The following is a 13,697-nucleotide window of genomic DNA, read 5'->3' as shown; positions in this document are numbered from 1 at the left end:
TAGAAAGCATGATCGCCTCGAACAAAGCCAAACTGGGATGGATCAAAGTCTGCAATATCCCTATGGTCCATTATGATCCTCTCCATGGATTCCATTCGCTGGCTTAACAGATGGTCAAGCTGGGCCGGTAATTTCCAGGGTCGGGGTGAGGCGCGGAGCCTTTGTGAAGTGGGACCACAGCAGCGAAAGCGCCCCCCCTGCACGTATCCAGAGGTAAGACTATGTTGTGTGAAAGTGGTCCGCATGTAGGCATGGAGGGTTGTGTCCTAGTAGCCAATGGCCAGTACTGTTGATGACAGGGCCATGTTCTAACAACTGCAGTGCCAAACACAATGCATTCCAGCAAGACCCAATCCAGCAGTAATCCATACTAATTGTTCAGATGTAATATCTGTCACCATCTGAAAGATGGACATGGCATAGATGTGGGCCCAGACATACACACAGTACACAGGTGGAAGTACCTTAGACAGAGAGTGTATAAAATGTTACCGTCAAATGGACACACCTTTGGAATTGTACATACAGGTTAGCAGCACATTACTTGTCTGTTGTTGTGTCTTTCAGTTAGGGGTCGCCACAGTGGAACTCTGGTCCGCTAATGTTTTGGTAGTGGATTTTTACGTGCTGAGTTACCAGCCCTGATGCACAACCTTCAACGAAGGCACACCCATTCATGCATGCTTCCACACAGAAGACGCTCTAGCTGAGTAGTATGGAATACTGATGAAGTCTGGCCAAACATTGGCAGACCACAAAAGGCACAGTTATGAAGTACTGAGAAACTGCTGATGTCCCAGCACAAGCTAGCATAAGGGGAATGCCCCACATATATCTGTGAGTCAGCTGCAAGAAGCTTCCATAGCACACATGCACTCAGCTCACCCCACCATCAGCCACAGGTTCCTCACAGGTCATATCCCTGCTGTTGGGAATGAGTACAATATGCTCCCCCACTTCTGTATGGGAATACACACAGAATGCAGCAAGCTGAAGAGGTGTCTCATGCAGGTGTGTCCCTAGCTGTAAGCAGCACCCTGCCAGCATCCACACCAATGGATTAATTAGTACAGAAACTATTGCTATTTACATCTTGCACACCTACACTATCACCCCAGGGGAATACAGTGGCTTGCAGCCTGGGACTGTAGGAGTGGCAGAATGCACTGGCCTGCTATAGATGGCCTGCATCACCATCAAATGCCCTACAGCCCTCTGTCAAAGGCCCGTGTCTCGCCTCGCCAATGTATGTTATCTCATGGAGTCCCAAATAACGACATAACACAGTCCACAGAACACAAATGCAAGGCCATGTTGACAAATCCCAGTAGCATGTTCACCATGTCCTACAGCATGAACTGTGGACCAACCCCTAAATACTGCTGAGATGAAGTGATAACTATAGGGATACATGTTAAGTTGTCAATCTCACCTTCATTCTTGCTGAATGGGTTCGGAGCTGAACCTCGGCTCCGACTCGGCCTATACTAAAGCTCGAGAGCTAATTTTACCGGCTCGAGGCAACCCTATATCCCATGATGCTAGGCGGTAACTACCCAGATCTTGTTTGCCACTTACGCTAGCGAGGTGCTCTTTTTACCGGCTCACAGGTTAGTGACTATTTTTTCACTAAAATCTTGGTCTTCTCCTTAGTTTTTCCCCTAGTATACTAATTTAATCTTTAATAGGCTAGTTTCTGGTTAATTTAAAAGTTTAGTCCCTATTTTTTATCCCTTATCCCTGTCATACTCCCCACCCTGGGTTAGGCCTTAGGCCCTTCTGTTTTATTCTTAATTCCCTCACAGGGATTCTTAGCTGTGTGTGTGTTCCCTCAGTATCCCTGTATCCCTATTTGTTGGAGTGTGTGTGTGTGTGTGTGTGTGTGTGTGTGTGTGTGTGTGTGTGTGTGTGTGTGTGTGTGTGTTTTCTTCTATTTTTGTTGTTTTTCCTTTCGACAACAATATGTCGAAGGAGACAAAGGTCTCAGGCTTCAAGAAGTGTGACTCGTGCTGTCAGAAGATGTCTCTGACAGATGGTCACACTTCTTGTGTTTATTGCCTGGGACCCCTGCACCTGCAGGACTCTTGCTCAGTGTGTCATGCATTCAGCCCAAGAGTCCTGCAGGAGCGCAGGAATAAATTAATACTAAGGGGCTTATTAAAGCCCGAAGGTTCCCTGGCTAAGTCCGTGCCGGGGAAGCCTTCGAAGCCACCTAAACCGTCGGCTCCGAGCTCTAAGCCTTCAGATGGTGGCTCATCTTCTGCGACATTATCGGCTCTGGCTGGAGCCAATACCTCTGTATCGCAGCTACCTGCATCGGCTCCAGCTGGAGCCGATACCTCTAAGACTCTGTCTTCAAAGTCGGCTCCGGCTGGAGCCGACGTGTCTATGGCTCCATCGGCTCCATCAACCCTGATGCCCTCCACACACAAGAGGTCCAGATCTCCATCTCTGGAGTCTATCCATTTGGCTCCGAGGTCACCGTTACTCTCGGTGTGGAGCCATCGGAGCCATTCCTCTTGGTCTTCCAGGCTTTCCGATCATGACCTTGAGAGGGTGGTAAGTAGACTATTAAGGTCTCAGGCACTGGCCCAAATGCTTCACAGCCCATCTCATCAGACAGCGACTACGTCCATACAACATACTATTCCTCCTTCGACTCTACCCCAGTGTTCGGAGCCGGAGCTCCTCGGAGCCGTGACCGTTTTGACGTCAGAGCCGATACCTCCCCTTCGGCTCCGTCGTCTGCTCTGATCTCATCCATGGTGCCATCCTTGGAGGGATCCGGGTGCTTGGACTCTCTCGCCGGCTCTGAGGGGGCGAGTGGCATCGGACCCTTGTCCGACCCCGTTCTCCCTCTCAGAACATCGGCATTGGTGAGTTCGACCCCGACATCGGCTTCGGAGCCGTCCCTGTCAGTGCCGGCTGGGGTTCCTAGCTCTTCGGAGCGGGAGCTCTCTAGCCTGCCTGACAGGGGTGCCTTTGAGGTCATGAGGAGCGTACTGGCCCCAGTGCCTGCTCTACGGTCATCTCCATCAGCTCCTCCCACTGTAGTGCCTGCTGATGTCTCTTACCACTCTCTTGCCCCCGGCCATTGAGATCCAACGCCTCAGGTTTCCCCATTGGGAATATCCTCCTCTTCCGAGGTTTCCCCTGATCCATCAGGTGAACCCCCGCGTAAGAGGACATGTAAGAGGAAGCATGTGGACTCCCCAGAGTCTGTCACATCTGATACCAACTTGGATGAGTCGGAAGGATCCCCAAGGTCCCCCTCTGAGGATGTCTCCTTCTCTGACATCCTTGAAATCCTTAAACAGAGGGGGAACTGGTCTTCCCTTAATCCTTCTGAGGACGAGTTGGTTTACCTGGAGGCTTTTGGTTCTCGACCCTCCACCTCCTGGGTGTCTCCGCCCTTCGACCCCCCTTATGGAAGTGGTGGCACGAAAGGTGTGGACGGCCCCTGACTTGATGGAACCCACCCCACGGAGGCCTTCTAAATTTATAACAGCCCCTTCTGATAAGCAATTTTTATCTAAAGGTGTCCCAGTTGATGCCGTGGTGGTGGCGGCAGCCACTAAGAAGGAACTGGCTGATCCTTCAGTACCTATCCATCCACCTAACAAGGAATCTAGGACAATGGATAGGTACGGCAAGAGGATGTTCTCGTCAGCGACCTTTGCCATGCGGTCACTGAACTACTTATGCCACTTCACCCATCTTCAAAGAGACATTCTTAAAGAACTGGGTGAGGTCCTACAGGATCCATCAGCTGCTGGGTCTCAGGAAAAAATTAACTCACAGCTAGGAACCCTGAATTCCATTGTTAACTCCTCCATGCGGCTTATTTCATATGCAGCCGATGGAGCGAGTAGGGCTGCAGGCACAGGTGTGGCTTTGAGGCGTCATGCCTGGATGCGGCTTTGCAACTTCGCAGACCCCTTCAAGGTGTCTTTCACTAACTCCCCCTTTGATGGTTCAGCGTTGTTTGGACCTCAAGGGAAAGATACTTTGACCAGATGCGAACAAGATAGCAAGACTCTTTCTGCCGTAGGAGTCCATTTTTCTACCCCATCTAGACCATATCCTAAGGGTCAAAAGGGTGGAAAAATGTGGTTCTGTAAATCACAAGGAGTCACGCCTGACGCAAGAGGTCAGATCACCCCTAGAGGCAGAGGGGGGAACAACAACAACAGACGCCGTCCAAGAGGCAGAGGGGGTCCGCAGAACCAGGGTAGCAGAGAAACCCTCTCTGACAAACCCTTCCAGCATCCCTGAGGTGTTGCCCGACTGTTCACCTTCCAAGGCAGTCAGGGGAAGATTATCGCTGTACCCACAAGCCTGGCTCTCCCTCACTCAAGACAAATGGGTGCAGTTGATCATATCCGAGGGTTACAAAATCCCCTTTATCCAAACCCCAATGATTCAAATGGGGTCTCTTCCAGATGTTCCACCCAGTCTAAGGGAACAAGCAGCACTAGAAATATCAAAGCTGCTAAAAAAGAGAGCCGTCGAGCCAGTCCCAGCAGACCAGCTAGGATCCGGAGTCTACTCAAAGTTCTTTTTGGTACCAAAAAAAACAGGGGACTGGAGGCCAATATTGGATCTTAGCAAACTAAACAAGTTTGTAAAAAGAACGAGGTTCCGGATGGTCACGGTACAGTCCATTTTACCCCTTCTTGGCAAGGACAATTGGATGTGCTCAGTGGACCTTCAGGATGCCTACTATCACATCAAAATGCACAGGCACGCCAGAAGGTTTCTCCGTTTCAGGCTGGGAGCCAGTCACTTCCAGTTCAGAGCCCTGTCCTTTGGTCTCACTACAGCCCCCCCGAGTGTTCACCAAATGTATGGCAGTGGTTATGGCTCACCTGAGACGTCAAGGATTCCAGGTGTTTCCATATCTAGACGACTGGCTCCTCACTGCCACCACCAGGTGTCAACGTCTTCTAGCCAGAGACTACACCATCCACATTTGCAAAGAGCTAGGTATCTCTCTAAATTTCGAAAAGTCTGCCTTGTTGCCTTGTCAGTCTATTACCTTCATAGGTGCCACCTTGGACACTGTTCAACTCTCAGCAAAGTTAACAGAGCAGAGGGTCTTAGATATTCAAAATCATGTTCACGTCCTTCTTCAGAACAACAAAATCCAGGTAGGTATGTTCTGAAAGTATTAGGTCTCATGGCGGCAGCCATCACGCTTCTTCCCCTTGCCCACTTTTACATGCGGCTTCTTTAATGGATGCTTTTCTCCCAGTGGTCCTTCCAATAGCTCCCTATGACACACAAGATCCTAATAACTCTATCTTGCAGAAAACATCTATCTTGGTGGATGGTCTCCCCTCAAGTCCATCAAGGCAGACCTTTTACTCCTCCCCCCCCGGTCACCACAGTCACAACGGATGCCTCCCTGATTGGGTGGGGGGGCATTTTCAGGGCAGGACAGTCCATGGCACATGGCAACCCTTCGAATGCCACTTGCACATAAACGTCCTGGAGATGAGAGCAGTGCTTTTGACGTTGCAAGCCCTTCAAGACTCTCTTCCCCTGGGGACGATTGCAATTCAGATGGACAATATGTCCGTAGTATGGTATATCATCAAGCAGGGCGGAACCAAGTCATATCCCCTGTGTCGAGTAGCACTCAGACTCTGGCAATGGGTGATCTCTTCTCAGCCATTTCTGATAGCAACGCACATCCCCGGGAAGTCCAACGTCATAGCGGACAGGCTGAGCGGAGCTATTCTCATGCCTCACGAGTGGTCTCTCAAGCAATCGATGACGGACAAAATATTTCGGAAGTGGGGGTTTCCTTGCTGCGATCTTTTTGCAACACCCCAAAACAGCAAGCGCCTCGACTTCTTCACTCTCTTCCCCCTTCCAGACCATCCCCCCAGAGATGCTCTAGTCCATGATTGGCCTCAGGGACTTCTTTACGCCTTTCCCCCCTTTCCGTTAATCACACAAACAATTCAGAAATCTACCGCCTTGAGGGCCAAGATGATCCTCATTGCCCCTTATTGGTCTCGACAGATATGGTTCCCTTTCCTGCATCACTATCTTTTGGAGCAGCCTTGGCATCTGGATCCAATGCCAGATCTTTTGGCCCATCAATCAGGGCAGCTGCACCAATCCCTCCAATCTCTCAACCTCACAGCTTGGTTGCTCCACTTCCATCCCTAGCCAGGCTTTCAATGATTTTAAATTCTGTCTGGGATATTATCGTAGCTTCCCCTAAGTCTTCCACCAGAAGGATCTATGCTAGTAAATGGCAATGTTTTTCCTTTTGGGCAAAGACTAGGAACATAGATCCCTTCACTGCTCCAATACACTCGGTCTTGGATTTCCTAGCCGAAATCTTTCACTCAGGATCTTCTTCCACCACAGTAAAAGTTCAGCTAGCAGCCATCTCAAGTTTTCACATAGGCTTGTCGGACTCCAACATCATGTCCCATAAGCTTTGCAAGGCATTCCTCAGAGGTATCTTTTAACTCAGGCCTCCAATCAAAGACCCCCCACCACAGTGGGATTTAAACTTAGTTTTAGCATCCTTGATTCTCCCTCCTTTTGAACCTGCGGCCTCCTGTTCCTTGAAGTTAATTTCCTGGAAGACACTATTCCTAGTCACCATTACATCTGCTAGGAGAGTATCTGAACTTCATGCCCTCTGCATTCGCCCTCCTTATTTAGTGTTCCACAAAGACAGGGTTTCTCTAAGAACTAACCCGTCTTTTTTACCCAAGGTGGCTTCTCAGACAAATTTAAATCAATCTATTGATCTTCCAGTTTTCTTTCCTAATTATTCAAACAGGGCAGAGCAGAAACTACATTGTCTGGACGTTCATCGTCAGCTCTGCTTCTATCTGGACAGAACTAAACAATTCAGGAAATCTGATCAACTCTTTTTATCTTATGCTGAAAGTAAAAAGGGTCTTCCGGTATCTAAAGTAACCCTGTCTAGGTGGCTGTCTTCTGTGATTACCTGTATTTATCAACTCAGAGGTAAAGAATTGCCTTCTAGGCCAAGAGCCCATTCAACCAGAGCATTGGCTACATCTACAGCCTTTCAAGCTAGATTACCAATAGACACTATCTGTGCGGCTGCCACATGGGCCTCTCCTCACACTTTCGTTACACATTACAAATTGGACATGGCCTCCAGAAACAGGGCAAATTTTGGTTCCACCATTCTCAAGAGTCTGTTCCAATGAGCCACCCAGGAATAAGGTGCTAGGGATGCGGTCCCATCCAGCAAGAATGAAGGCGAGATTGACAACTTAACATTGAGAAGTTATGTACCTACCATAACGTTCCATGTTAGTTGTCTTCTCTCGCCTTCTTTCTTGCGTCCCACCCACCATCCCCCTAGCCTGGACAGACCGAGAGGTTTTTCCCCTTCTTCCAGGGGACCTTATCTTGCACTATTCCTAGCTCAGACAGTTGGTCCTGGGGTAGATACAGCTTCAGGTAGTGATATTTGGGGAGTTCTTCTTTCTTCTCCTCCACCTCAGAGGGGAGACTGAATTGGCTATTGTTTCTTAGCTACCAAACGAGATCTGGGTAGTTACCGCCTAGCATCATGGGATATAGGGTTGCCTCGAGCCGGTAAAATTAGCTCTCAAGCTTTAGTATAGGCTGAGTCAGAGCTGAGGTTCGGCTCCGAACCCATCCAGCAAGAAAGAAGGTGAGAGAAGACAACTAACATGGAACGTTATGGTAGGTACATAACTTCTCATTATCAGATATTGCTTGCATAATGTTAGGAAGAGGATAGAATAACAGAGGGGGGGGTAGAAGCATGAACCCCATGGAGTGTGTGAAGTCTGAAACTCGGATGTGTGCCCATACTGTCCGTGCCTGCAAACACAGGAATGGGTGGCTACAAACCTGCTCGTAAACCACAATGTGAAAGGGAAATGACCAGATATAAGAGCTCTGCCTCTGGATAACCTGTGTGAATCTGTAGAGATGAGAGTTATGGCCACAGCAGGATATGGCCATTCTGTCACGTCAATAAATGTACAAGCATGGGATCCTCAGCCACCACAGTACCGAGGTGCTGGACCATTTACACAGATGCATCAGCAAGTGGCTGCAGCTTCCCCTCCAGAATGGCATGATTGTGCAAGAATATCTAGGCTGCAGACCACAGTACTGGATACACCTTCATTAATTTTGTATTCCCCAAAAAATTACTGCGAGCAAATACGTATATCTGTCAGTAGTTGATGACATAATACATCACAGTTTAAAACAGTACGTATGTCTGAATATTTCTGCTAACACCAAAACCATGTAGCAGAAACAGCACAGACACAATTAGTTACAGTATCCCACTATATTTTGCCCATTGTGACCCCATATTGTCAACCTATCTACAGATATCCTACAGAAACAGGTTGCTATCTGTAGGTGTAGAATACAAATGCTTGCACTGGAGTACAACCTACCTAGAATGGATTCCCACATTCAAAACAGAAGGTCATACTGGGCATGCTCCCACACCTAAGCCCATGTCTGGCAACAACAGGAGACTATACATATCTGTTAGTTACAGATGTCTGTGCACACACTCCCTATTGCACACCAGTCATGCTTTGCACACACATCAGATAGGAATACATACATATATCCAAGGACAACACACTATAATAGGTCAAACATACACAAACATAGATATGGAGAAGAGAGAGACAGATAGTGACAAAGAGCTTACCATCATGAGGCCTGTCCCACCCACCACACATCCACTTGGTCAATATCACATGATGTGCCAGTGTCTATCACTGTAGACATTTGCTTCTGGTAGCCCTCAGCACTATAGTGTCTGTGGTGCTTGTGATAACTGTGTAACATGACAGTACAAGTCATTATTCATCTAGTAGTTGTATACACAGTCTTGTCAAATATAAAGTTGTGCGAGACTGAGTGTTGTGTGTGTGTTTCCAGAGGAATGGTATAGGGCCCATTCACACACAGACTGCACTCCCCATTGCCCTAATTTAGCTAGCCTGCTGATGTCGGTCACCTTGAAATACCCCTTTGGAGAAGACTCACCCTTGTAAGCTCTGGGGTGTGTGCCATAACTGTGTAATGATATAGTGTGATGTACAAGTTAGGAAGGAGTTCTAATCCCAGACATAGCAACTGTGAAACTCTGTGTATGCGCTGGGATCAATGCTTTTGAGGCCATTCACAGTTGCTACACCTCCCACAGCCTTACTTTAGCAAGGCTGCTGATGTCATTCACCTTGACATACACTTTTGGAGAAAGGCTAGCTCTGTGGTGCGTGCTATGACTGCATAATGTTATAGTGTCACATACTAAGTAGATAGAAGTTCTAATCCCAGACATGGCAACTGTGAAACTTTGTGTGTGTGTGTGTGTGTGTGTGTGTGTGTGTGTGTGTGTGTGTGTGTGTGTGTGTGTGTGTGTGTGTGTGTGTGTGTGTGTGTGTGTGTGTGTGTGTGTGTGTGTGTGTAGGGATCAATGCTTTTGAAGCCATTCACAGTCACTACACCTCTCACTGCCCTACGTTAGCAAGGCTGCTGATGTCATTCACCTTGACAAACACGGTTGGAGAAGGGCTAGTTCTATAAGCTCCATGGTGTGTGTTATAACTGCTTAATGCTGGCTAGGAGTTTTAATCCTAGACATGGCAACTGTGAAACTCTGTGTGTATAAGGGTCAATGCTTTTGAGGCCATTCACAGTCACTACACCTACCATTGCCCTACTTTAGCAAGGCTGCTGATGTCATTCACTTTGAAATACACCTTTGGAGAAGGGCTAGCCCTATAAGCTCCATGGTGCATGCTATAACTGTGTAATGCTATAGTATGATGCATTAGTTAAGTAGGAGTTCTAAACCCAGACATGACAACTGTCAAACTCTGTTTGTGTGTGTGTGTAGGGATCAATGCTTTTGAGGCCATTCACAGTCACTACACCTCCCATTGCCCTACTTTAGAAAGGTTGCTGATGACATTCACTTTGAAATACACCTCTGGAGAAAAGCCATTTCTATAAGCTCCATGGTGTATGCTATAACTGCATAATGCTAAAGTATGATGTACTAGTTAGGTAGGAGTTCTAAACCCATTCATAGCAACTGTGAGACTGTGTGTGCAGGGATCAATGCTTTTGAGGCCATTCACAGTCACTACACCTCCCACTGCCCTACTTTAGCAAGGTTGTTGATGTCGTTCACCTTGACATACACCTTTGGAGAAGGGCTAACCCTATACATTTTGTGGACTGTTCTGTAACTGCATAATGTTATAGTGTGATGTAGGAGTTCTAATCCGAGACATGGCAAATGTGAAAATGTGTGTGTGTGTTTGGAGGGATCAATGCTTTTGAGGCTATTCACAGTCACTACACCTTCCATTGCCCTACTTTAGCAATACTGTTGATGTCATCTACCTTGAAATATATCTTTGGAGAAGGGCTAGCCCTGTAAGATCTGTGGTGCATGCCATAAATGTGGAACAATGTAGTAGCAGTAACTACACAGCTATGGGTTTGAATCTCATCTGCGGGAAGTGTTTGTATGTGTGCCTCAAAGGTTTTGTCCCTATTTACAGCCAGTACACATCTCAGAGCCTGACATTAGCAGTCCTGCAGATATCATCCAACTTACAAGTATCTGTTGCGAAGCCTATACCATGTCAGGTCAGTGGTGCATGGGGTAAATGTGTAACATAATGGTCCGTAAAGGTTGTTAGATAGAAGTTTGAACCTCACCCCTGGCAAATGTAAATGTGTAATTACGGTAAGATTATTTTTGGGATCTCTCACCCACTACATAACTCAATGCTAGTATTTACTAGGGCTGATGATGTTCCTCACCTTAGAAGTACCTTGGGACAGCATTCATCCAATAAGCTCTGTGGCATGTGCAATAAATGTGGTGCACTGTAGTAGCAATACATAGCTAGGTAGGGGTTTAAGTCTCAGTACTGGCAAGTGTTTGTGTGTTTGTCATTAGTATCCTGTGTGGAGGTTGCTGTGATTGTGTAATGACAGGATTCATTGTGGGGTGGGTTTTGCTAAATTATTATATCGAGGACCTACTATATGTTACAATGTCCACCTTACAAGGACAACAGATGTCAAACAGCAGAGAGGCTGGTGTCAACAATCCATAGCCCTACATGTGACATTATGGATCAGTGAACAATATAGACAACCCTTGCATGACCCAGAGATCATGCTCCACCCATGTCTCATACACAAACACATTTGGCTAGGCAACAACCACTATATTGGTAGTTCCCTGCATATTGCCCACAGATAGTAACCACGGTGTGATTGCAGTGGACTACATGCCTGTTTCCCACAACACTGCCACTGACATCAGAATGTACTGTGATGTGTAACATCTCCTTGACTGTGTGTTATCCAGCAAGTAAAAGGACATGGCACCCTGTTCCATCCCTACAATAGGCAAATAATTGCTTACAGTGGCCCTTTGCCATGTTCCCCACTGGACGCTTGCAACAACTGTTGAGTCTGCAAATGTAACCAACAAAGGGATTACCATGCCTTATACACATGCCCTGTATGGACAGATGCCACTAACTCCTCTGAGTACTTGTATCATGCTGTCAATGTAGGTGCGGGCACAACCTCAGTTCCATAGCCAGGTCTCACCACATGAGGTCAGGAATGCCACATCAGATGATAACATCTGTCCACACAACATTCCCCAGAGACCCCTAGGTACACTTCCACACATCACAGAACATGCATGTTGGACATGTGCACAACCATGATACTGTCCATGTTGTGGAATATAGATCACAAACATGGCAAACATTGCACAGCACTGGCCACCCACAATAGTAACCTAGATGAGTGGATGGTGAATACAATACCCACCTGTGTGGACCAATCCAGGGGCTACACCCCTGAGCCACACTGGAGACCATTGTCATGTGACCTGATTCCAAGGTATTCCCTTTGCCTAGCCTTGTACAGCCTTCTGGCAAAGTCAACTACTACACACCTGTAAAGCAATGAGCCCATTGATGTCAGTACTGGAAAATTGTGTGTGTGTGTGTGTGTGTGTGTGTGTGTGTGTGTGTGTGTGTGTGTGTGTGTGTAGATTAATTGTTTTGAAGCCATTCACACTCACTACACCTCCAACTGCCCTACTGTTGCATGCCTTCTGATGTCAGTCACCTTGAAATAACCCTTTGGCCATATATCAGCCTGATAAGCTCTGTGGCGCATGTGATAACTGAATAATACTGTAGTGTAGCAAAATAGTTAGTTAGGAGTTCTAATCCTGACTCTGCCAATTGTGATAATGTGTGTGAGTCCCTGAGACAGTGTGGGTGTATCTTCCTTGACACCTGCTTTTGTGGACAGCCACATGTACTACACTTCCTTTATCCCTCCTTTATCACTGTTGCAGGAGCAGCCTTAGGTCAACTCATGCCCTAGGCAAAAGGGATCCACTGCGCCCCCCCACCACACCATCCGGTGCCCCCATCCTGGTCTACCTACACCAAATAAATACTGGAAAAGCACCCTTGATACAGCGGCGCCCTAGGTGGCTGCCTAGTTGGCCTATGCTTAAGGCTGGCTATGCACTGTTGCTGATGTCACTCACCTTCAAAGACACCTTTGGACAGCTCTCAACAACATATAAGCTCTGTGGCGCGAGTAATAATTGCATAACAATATAATAGCAATACATAGTCAGGTAAGGGTTTGAAACTCAGTGCAGGCAAGTGCGTGTTATCAGTGACCTATTGGGGTGATTGTGTAATGACAGGGTCCATTGCAGTGTGGGTTTTGCCACATCATTATATTGAGGAGCTACATATCCCTTTGTCAACATTACAAGGCTAACATTTTTCCAAACATTGTAGAGATTCTAGTCAACAATCCTCATCATAAATGTGTACAGCCATGTGCAATTTACATGTGACAGCATGGATTAGTACACAATGTAGGCAACCTTCATAATGCCCAGATACCACTCTCCACCCATGGATCATACACAAACATGCTTAGCTCTTACTCTCCTACTCTCTTCCTTTCTTACTTTGTCTCTGTCTGTCTCTCTCAGTCCCTCTCTGGTGGATGTGGAAAAGTACACCTGCTTTGCTTAGGCAGCAGCTTGTGCTTTGTAAGTGATGCTCATGATCGGCTGATGGCGTGTGCATGAATTGTAGTCTTCCACTAGCTGATTGCATGTGGAACAGCTGTGGTATCATTCCTATAGTCAATTGCATGGAAACACACTCCTATAACTAAACACTTCATGTGGGTGTTGGCCCTTTTCATTCACTGTGAGCACTTCATGTGGGTGTTGGCCCTTTTCATTCATTGTGAGCAAGACTTCATGTGGATGTTTGATAAACAGCATCACAGAGGGTGGTTGGATATACCTGTTATGACATACACTGTGGAGACAGGCCAACAAAAAGGAGGGGGATGTTCCAGACATAAGGACGGAATGTAAGTATTACTCTCCTACATTTGAAGTAATATTGATTTAACAGGGTTTGTGTGGATATGGCTGTTCTACATGATTTAATATCTGTCATGAGAGTGTTATGTGGTTGGGGAAACTCTCACATGTAGGGCTATCTGCAGACTGGCTAGTGTTTGGTGTCTTACATGTGTTGTGTTACTCACACATTTCCTATCTTTAGAAATGCAGTAGCATACTTTGAGGATTGCAG

Source organism: Protopterus annectens, chromosome 2.part2 (genome assembly GCF_019279795.1).
Source record: "Protopterus annectens isolate FY-2018-M chromosome 2.part2, PAN1.0, whole genome shotgun sequence".
Taxonomy (NCBI): domain Eukaryota; kingdom Metazoa; phylum Chordata; order Ceratodontiformes; family Protopteridae; genus Protopterus; species Protopterus annectens.
This window is presented reverse-complemented; position numbering follows the sequence as displayed.